The sequence below is a fragment of the Pinus tabuliformis genome, chromosome 2_2 (assembly GCF_031772625.1).
Source record: "Pinus tabuliformis cultivar Carrire ecotype Pingquan chromosome 2_2, CPIR1, whole genome shotgun sequence".
Taxonomy (NCBI): domain Eukaryota; kingdom Viridiplantae; phylum Streptophyta; class Pinopsida; order Pinales; family Pinaceae; genus Pinus; species Pinus tabuliformis.
In genome coordinates this window covers 588,077,745-588,086,426 of record NC_142300.1, presented here as the reverse complement: position 1 = coordinate 588,086,426, position 8,682 = coordinate 588,077,745, and the positions used below count along the sequence as shown (strand labels likewise).

General features: G+C 32.5%; 1 long non-coding RNA gene across 1 annotated transcript; it reads right to left on the bottom strand.

Moving 5' to 3' along the window:
* Positions 1 to 1,083: 1,083 nt before the first annotated feature.
* Positions 1,084 to 2,293, bottom strand: LOC149194026 (uncharacterized). The gene is made up of 3 exons (XR_016255020.1): positions 1,692 to 2,293; positions 1,520 to 1,598; positions 1,084 to 1,154 (listed from the first exon to the last, which is right to left on the bottom strand). It is a non-coding gene; the product is annotated as an uncharacterized LOC149194026 (long non-coding RNA).
* Positions 2,294 to 8,682: the final 6,389 nt, after the last annotated feature.

The window sequence follows — 8,682 nt, the reverse complement described above, 5'->3', positions numbered from 1 at the left end:
GATGGTACTAATAGTATGTATAATGGCACAGATTGTCTATATCAAAATTAAGGGCTCCCTAATATGAAAATAGACAATTTAATAACTACAAGATTATAACACAGTACTAGAGCAAAGCTAGGACCAAGAGAACCTAGCTCTTCAGCTTTGTTGGTTCAGGAATTATATAGAAAAAGTAGGAAATATATTCATAGGTAGCATGTATAGAACAAAAAGGGTTGATGTGAATTGCACAGACATGGAGGACATTAGTGCAAGACACAGAACGAAACCTACTATAGAAATGTAAGGACTAACAATAAAATAAGTAAAAGTATTGTGCCCAAAGAAAAACTTGAGTTAGAAAGAATTAAGATACATAATGCAAGTCCACTACGGATTACTTCTGGAAAAGAAGTAAAAATGAATTTTAAAACTCACATAAGAGTTGTAATGCAGCGTGGGATATATTCATAGGTAGCATGTATAGAACAAAAAGAGTTGATGTGAATTGCACAGACATGGTAGGACATTAGTGCAAGACACAGAACGAAACCTACTATAGAAATGTAAGGACTCTAACAATAAAATAAGTAAAAGTATTGTGCCCAAAGAAAAACTTGAGCTAGAAAGAATTAAGATACATAATGCAAGTCCACTAGTGATTACTTCTGGAAAAGAAGTAAAAATGAATTTTAAAGCTCACATAAGAGTCGTAATGCAGCGTAGGAACATAGAATTAAGTCGATTATATAATAAGAATATTATGTATATTGGTTTTCACCATATATGGTATAGCTTCATTATACATAGAGACACAAAGAAGAAACTATAAAGTGAACATATACGCCATAGAATCCAAAAGGTAATTTGAAATATGTTACATCAAACGGCGCCAAGCCCTAATAACATTTTTAAAATAAATGACTATAAACAAGAAGCCACGTCAAATCTTTATACGGACGAATTCAACAGTTAAGAATAAAATGAAAGAAACCCTATATGGGGTTCTGAAACCCTAGCGAACAAATAACATGTCTCAATCTAAGCACATGAGAGTTGGAGTTTGAAACATGGCCAACCTATAGATCAATATAGAAAGAATCAACGTGTTGAAAATAGAATATACGGAAATCCCAAGCGGATTCGTATCCTATATGAACCCATATTCATTCCTGTGATGACAATAAATTTTAGAGGTTACGGCCATGTAGACAGTGAATTACAAGACAACTTAAAACTCTAAATGATGGATTAGCGACCAAAGCATATTACGCGAGTTGAAATGTAGCCTGTGTCCTCTCTACCTCTAAAACAGTACCGAGAGAGTTTGTCAGAATATGAGGAGATCAGAAGGATTCCTAACTCTGAAATGTAATAAATATACTAAGCAACAAAAAACTTTGGGACTGGGGCTGAAATCGACTACGACCATAGACAAAAAAAATTAACATAAATACATTAGAACTAACAAAACCCATTTCCGAGGGAATTTATGAGCTGAAAAATGACCGAAATGACTAAATTGATTATGGTATACCTCTGAGATTGGGGGATTTACTGATTGAAACTGAGGAACTCCAGAGTATTATAAACCTCAACAACCTTTGTCAGATAACCTGTCAACACCAAGAAAAAAAATCGATCTATTATACAAGGAACAAAAAAAAAAACCAAGGTTTAACTGAATTCCCAAAATAAGGGTAAATTACCTATTGTGTAAACTATATAAGGACACCAAACCGAAAATCCAGGTGTAGAAGGCAGAGTGAGCCAACAAAGTGAGAGCATAGGTCTTGACAGAACTCAGAGGAAGGGATAAATAAGCAGGGGAGAATATGTTAGACCCATATTTTCAGGCAGAAAAAACCCTTGATGAGACTCTGCGACACTGCGCAAGATGTGTGGGTTGCATAATACCATGCTCGTGATGAATTAATTTGAAAAATCAAGGATGGAGAAATGAATTCAGACTTGCTTTAGGGTTGATAGCATTAGGGTAACCCGAGGAAAAAAGGTCTATTTTCCTTGCCTAGCCATAAACAAGGCTAAACCTGCAAAACATAGAACTGTGTTGATAATGAACAGGAAACCATATAGAGACAAGGCTACCCGAAAAACCATAAAACAAGGATTCAGACTCCCTAGGACAGTCATAACAGCTCACCATGTCAACGTCTGACGAAGGCTCCATAGTAAAATAACACAAAAGATAACAGTGAGATCATATCTAGCCTCTCCTCTAAGTTTCATAGGAGCGGAGAAACAAATGAAACCTAAAAAAAAAGAGCTAGTAGATCAGAAAAGGTGCGAGGGTTAGCTAGGAAACATCACCATCGTTTGTTGCCGCTAGGAAATCGTCACTATCTCAATATAGAGTAAAAATGCCATATGCGTTCACGTGGTCGAGGTCGGGTGGCAAATGCTTGCCCACTAGGAAATCGTCAGTCTCAATATAGAGTAAAAATGCCATATGCCTTCACGTGGTCGAGGTCGGGTGGCAAATGGTCAGGAAATGCCGCACCACGTGAACTAGGCCTACCCCACATGAACATCACAATTGTACCAGGTGTTATAACAGCGAATACACATGAGAATTTAGGCATCAAATAGACGAACTATATGACCCGTTAAACCATGAGTCTATCACTATACGTGCTCGCGACGTTAATGGGGAACCTTGAGGTATATTATAGTTAATATTATAAGCTAAATATTTATCCCTCTCTTTTGTAATACATGAAAATTGAAGCCAAGGGATAAATAGGAGTAAGTCCCCATACCCTATACACTATGAAAAACAAAATATAAAATTGGATAGGGAGGAACATTAGAAGAAAATCAATATATAGATATATGTATTCGAGAAATGCTCGAAAGAAAAAAAATGTATCCATTGGCACAAGGAGAGAGATTGCAAAATAAATAAATGATAATAATAACATGGTGAAACTGAATTGAATATAAGGACAAAAATGTGTAGGATAAATTGGGTTGGTGAAAATGTGTAGGACAAATTGGGTTGGTGAAAGTGACCAGTGTAATTACATGCATATTGTCAACTAGTATGTCGAAGCATTGTATGCAAGGAAATGTTTTTAAATTAATAATATATACATATATATTTGAGAAATTCTAGAAAGAGAAAACATATATTTATGGGGACAAAGTTGAGAGATTGCAAAATAAATAAATAATAATAATAATATAGTGAAATTGAATTGAATATAAGAAAAAAATGTGTAGGACAAATTGGGTTTGTGAGAGTGACCAATGTAATTACATGCATATCTTCAATGAATTTGTGGAAGCATTGTATGCATGGAAATGTTCTTAAATCTATTAATTGTGGCTTAAAATTACAAATTTTGAGACAAGTTTGTTGCATCATGAAGCTATCATTATGGTCACATTCCCTTTGCATTTACAATTTTTGAAGCAATATTCTTGCATCATGAAAGTATCATTATTACCACTTTTCCCTTGCATCTGTTATAATTGTGCCATTTGAATTTTTTTTATTTACACTTGCTTAATATTTTGTATACACTCATGTGGACTTATTAAATTGGGCATTTACCTCTACTTGGCTTAAAGTTAAAATTCACAAAGATTAACCATTTTTATAGAAATTGGTTTCTGTGTTAATCACATATTTTGATAGGTCAAAATAATTTAACTAAGTCTTAGTTATTTGCAATTTAATTTTCCCCTTGAAAGAATATATACAAATGAGTCAAGGAAAGGTGAGATATTTTAAATTTAGTGAAGCAACATTTTCACAAACTTCCTAATTTTATTTGTTGATTAAGATTTCTATTGCCTCAAAATATGTTTATCCAAAATTAGAGACCACAATTTAAATTGATCCCTACCACATTCTTTAGCAAGGGAAAAATATATCTACTAACAATGGTTTATTTATTAATACTCAAATTAGTCATAGAATAAATTGACTTACAAGGCAAGTTACTCATATGCCCAATTTTAGATATACCAAAATTCAAGTACCGGTTTCTACTAGTTACATCTCTATTAAAAGGAACTATTATATTAAATGTAGAAAACATAACCTTAGAGACTAAAAGAAGCATCAATTATCTGTTGAAGTGACTAGGTCATATCCTTGGAGATTTTTTGTGCTAGAGGATTGAGGATTCATTATATATGGCCCTCTATGTGGACCAAATGAGCATCTAGGCTAACAAGATGAGAGTGTTGTTGGAATCAGGCTCATTGATTTTCATTAACTCAAGAGAAAATATCATTGCAGTCCTCATGCTCTTCCTTTAGGACACTACCCAAGGGTGCCTTCATTTGTAAACTGAGGGTAATGGGATTAAGATATAGGATTTAAGAATCAAAGTATTCTTAGAGGTAATTTGTAGTTAAGTCTTCTAATTGGTGGTTTTACTCATGGATTTATGGAGGGGTGGAAAAATTGAATATGACCACAATGTCTTTAGTCTAGATTTGAGGCCAAGGTTGCCCCTTACAGCCTTAGCCTCCAGACCCTGGTAAACATCATGTTTACTAGGGTGGGATATGGTACTCATAGGTAATATATGGTTAATTAATGGCATTCCCAAGTAGAAGGGAAATCTAGTGTAACTAGTTTGTAGGATCCAAGACAAAATTATCAGAAATTTAAGAATTGGCTTCTAGAGAGGTGTAGAAATTAGATTAAGAAGTTGAGAAATAGGATGAAAAAATAAAGATAATCTTTGGGAAAGGACCAATAGCCATAAAATCATACGCACTCCAATTAAAATACACACCGCCGAGACACCCTATGGACCATGAACTAGAGTCCACAATGCAAATTATAACAAAATAAATATGGTACAAAGATTGGATATAGAAAAAATTACCATGCAATTTTCTACTCAACATGTGAGGAAATGATGTAGACAAAGTTAAAATGCTTGCCATCCAATTCTCGTTCCATCTATATCCCATATTTTCACCATCTTTGACATCCCAAAGGTTACTTCTTACCCCACTATTTCCATGTTGCATGCTTGAGGGTTCAACACTAGGTGCATGTAACTAAGGTCAGAATCTAGGGAACCAAGACATTTGTGCAACTAAGTTCTCATAGAGTCAACATTCTGGGAGAGATATCCGACCGTCAATGGAAATTTCACGGAGGCTTTAGAAGAACACATATCAAAAACATATGGTCTATGAGAGCTCATAGAGAGAATGACAGTTTCCATATTAAGGCAATGTTGGGTTGTGTTATATTCTTTCCACGACTAGCCCATGTAGTTTACGAGCGGGTTAGAGGGGGGGGAGCCCCCCCTTCATTGCATTGACTACGCAGCCGGGGGGCCAAACAGGGTTTCAGGGGGATGGTTAGCGCCCCTCTACTGGGTCCGTGGCATCACCCCGGAGAAGTTTTTTTGGGACCCTATATTAGGTTGTGTCGACCTACCTATGGTTTTCTAGATGGTTTTCGTACATGGCTTTCGAAGCGATGGTTTTTGGTCCATGCTATGGAATCCTTTGACATGTATATATATGTATTATAACATTGAAAGGAACATAATGAAAAATCAAGCCAGTAGTCCCAATTTTGGGATCCAAGGGAAAATCTCTGTGTATATGTGTTTCATGTGTTATGTTCTTGCATTGTTTATTTTTTGCGTTTTAGAATTCATATGCAAGTAATTTCTGTACGGGGTTAAAATCTATAGGCAAATGTATGTATGATGGTTAACATTTTTGGCTAAATGGGGTGGGACTACCACAATATACCCCACTCTTAAATGCTAATGGAGGTAGCCCCCGGTATGTTGGCACATATTTTAACAGGGTCAATAAGGGATACAAACCTCTTACTTTTTGTTAAACAATGACCTTTTGCATTACTTTATTTTTTGTGAATTTGAATGTTTTTCTCTCGAAACCCATTGTTTTTGGTTTTTGGTTTTTGATGTTCATGAACTCGTTTCAAATGGTAAGATGTCTATAAAATATGAATCAAAATTATCCCATGAACGAAATATGTTTGAATTATTCACATACTTGGTTGAATACATTTTAATTGTTAGCTAATTTTTTTAAATATATTTATTAGTACATAATAAGTTATCTTTATTTGTAGTTTGCATGGTAGAAATTGGAAATGAACATAATAATTTATCTTTCCATCATCATCCTTTATTTTTAGTAATTTTATCGACCAATTTATTATTTTGATATATCTTTAATATCTTATTTTTTTATTAATCAGTTGGTTATTTTCAATATAGAAGAAATAATAAATATTTATTCTACATAGTAAGATTTTGTTAACATTGAAAAAAAAGAAGTAAATCAATGATTCTACAAATTTTTAAAATATATTTTTATTATTATAAATACATAATTGTAAATTTTCTTTAAAAGATAAAACTAAAATCCCCAATAAAAGGAATTAAAGGAATTGATAAAATATTAGTCCAATATATTATGATTTTCATTTCATCTTATATTAATTACTTATTACCTATTTATAGCGTTTCATTAATCATTATGTGTCTATAATTAATGAAGTTATTTTATTTGAATAGATACAACTTGAGTGGGCCTAATGGTTAAGAGCATGTGTTTCCTCCTAAGAGGTCATATGTTCAAAACCAGAGGGGGTAGAGTATGTATGCCTTTGTAGACTTAGCAGTCAAATCACTATGTGGAGTTGACTGACCTTCAAGATAGTTATTATTATTTAGATAAGTATATAAATTGTAACAAAAAAGATTGTTAGGAGTTAAGAAATATGGAATCAATATTTAATCAAAGAATAAATTATTGATAACAAAATTATTTAAAATTTCATTTTTATTTATTAGGTGTCTTTCCCAAATTATTCTAATGAACATCCCACTAATATATGAGTGAAGGTTATAAAGAAAAGTGTTTGTTAAAAAAATATTTTACTATAATAATAATAGACATCATTTAAAATATATTTTGCAAATCCTTAAAATATATTTGTATAGTTATAAATACATGATTTTGTACTGTTTTTAGAAAATAAACCTGAATTAGTTAACCGAAAGAATTAAGAAAATTGATAAAATAAGAAAATTGATAAAATATTAGTCTATTATTTTCATCACTTTTGTTTTATTTTATACTAATTAATTGTACCTAACCATAACATTTCATTAATCACTATATACCTATAATTAATGAAATTATTTATATTTAACAAATTTCAAGTATCAAAATTGTAATGATAAGGATTCTTATGAATTAAGAAATGTGGAATAAAGATTTAATTTTGAATTGGAAAAGGAATAAAGTAATAATAACAAAATTATTTAACATTATATTTTCCTATTAAGATGTGTCTCTCTAATTAATTTAATGAACAATGATGTTTGAGTGAAGGGTAATTAAAGAAGTTGTTTATATTTAACAAATTTCAAGTATCAAATTGTAATGATAAGGATTCTTATGTATTAAGAAATGTGGAACAAAGATTTAATCTTGAATAAAAGGAATAAAGTAATAATAACATAATTATTTAAAATTGTATTTTTTCTATTAAGATGTGTCTTTCTCTATTATAACACCATTTACCATTTTTAGTAAATTTGATGATCTCGTTATGGCCTAGGGCTACCCTTCCTTTCCAAACTTGGTCCAAATTCTAAAAAACAGTGTTTTACTTCTCATACAGTATCTTTCCCTATATAAAAAGCATGTACACACTGGTTAGTCTATACCCAAATTGTATATATGTGTTAAAACACTAAAAAATAAATAATCTCCTTAAATTTAAGTGGAGTTTATGGGTTTTACTTGTTACTCACCTACTGTAGCTCATAGGCCAACTATTTCCCAACTTGAAAAACTAGTTTAGAGATGTATAAATAAACCTCGATGAGAAGGACTAAGGGGAGAAGAGATGAGATATTGATATTATAGTATATTACATCCATCATCAAGTCTGAAGAAATCCATGTGCCTCCTGCACTGGAAAATTATAGGAAACCTTTGTTTCCTGCTTTGAAATGTCCTTCATCCCTTTTATGACATCCTTCTTTATACTGATGGAGGAAGATTACCGAGGACTGGGTAGGAAGGATCTAGAGGATGATTCCGCTTGGAGTTGGAGGAAGACTTAGGTTGTAGTTTTCCACATTTCATTTAGCTTACATCAATAAAGAAATGTTGTTGTCTTTATGATATTTATTGGGTTTATGCATTAATCAATGTTATGATTTTCTTATGAATCTTATGTTAATGCTAATTTTCTCACCTGCCTATAACATTTAGCACCTGTATCATGAATGTGCTTTCTATTACTACTATTTTTTTTGCTTTGCTTAGATAAGTTACAGGTTCTAAAGCATTGGAAGGAGCAGAGGGTTTGGACCCTACACGATCGACCTCAAACATAGGACCTCTGGGTAATACCACTTCTTCCTACTTTAGTAGTTTAATCATTTAGACTATTTGTCTACATGATTCTTTATGTTGTACGCCCTTCGATCTGTTAGGGTTGTCAACCCAAGACCCTAGGGTGTTTCAACCCGCAACAGAATTAGCGACTCCAATGGGGAAAACATTCTTGTTTTTCCTACTTTGGGTTGTTTATTCTTGATCAGGGTTTTTTTCTTGATTTCTTGTTTTTACAGTGTCAATGACTTATGAGGTTCCTAGGCATCAAGTCTATTATTTTGGATCACGCTTTGATTTTTTATTTTT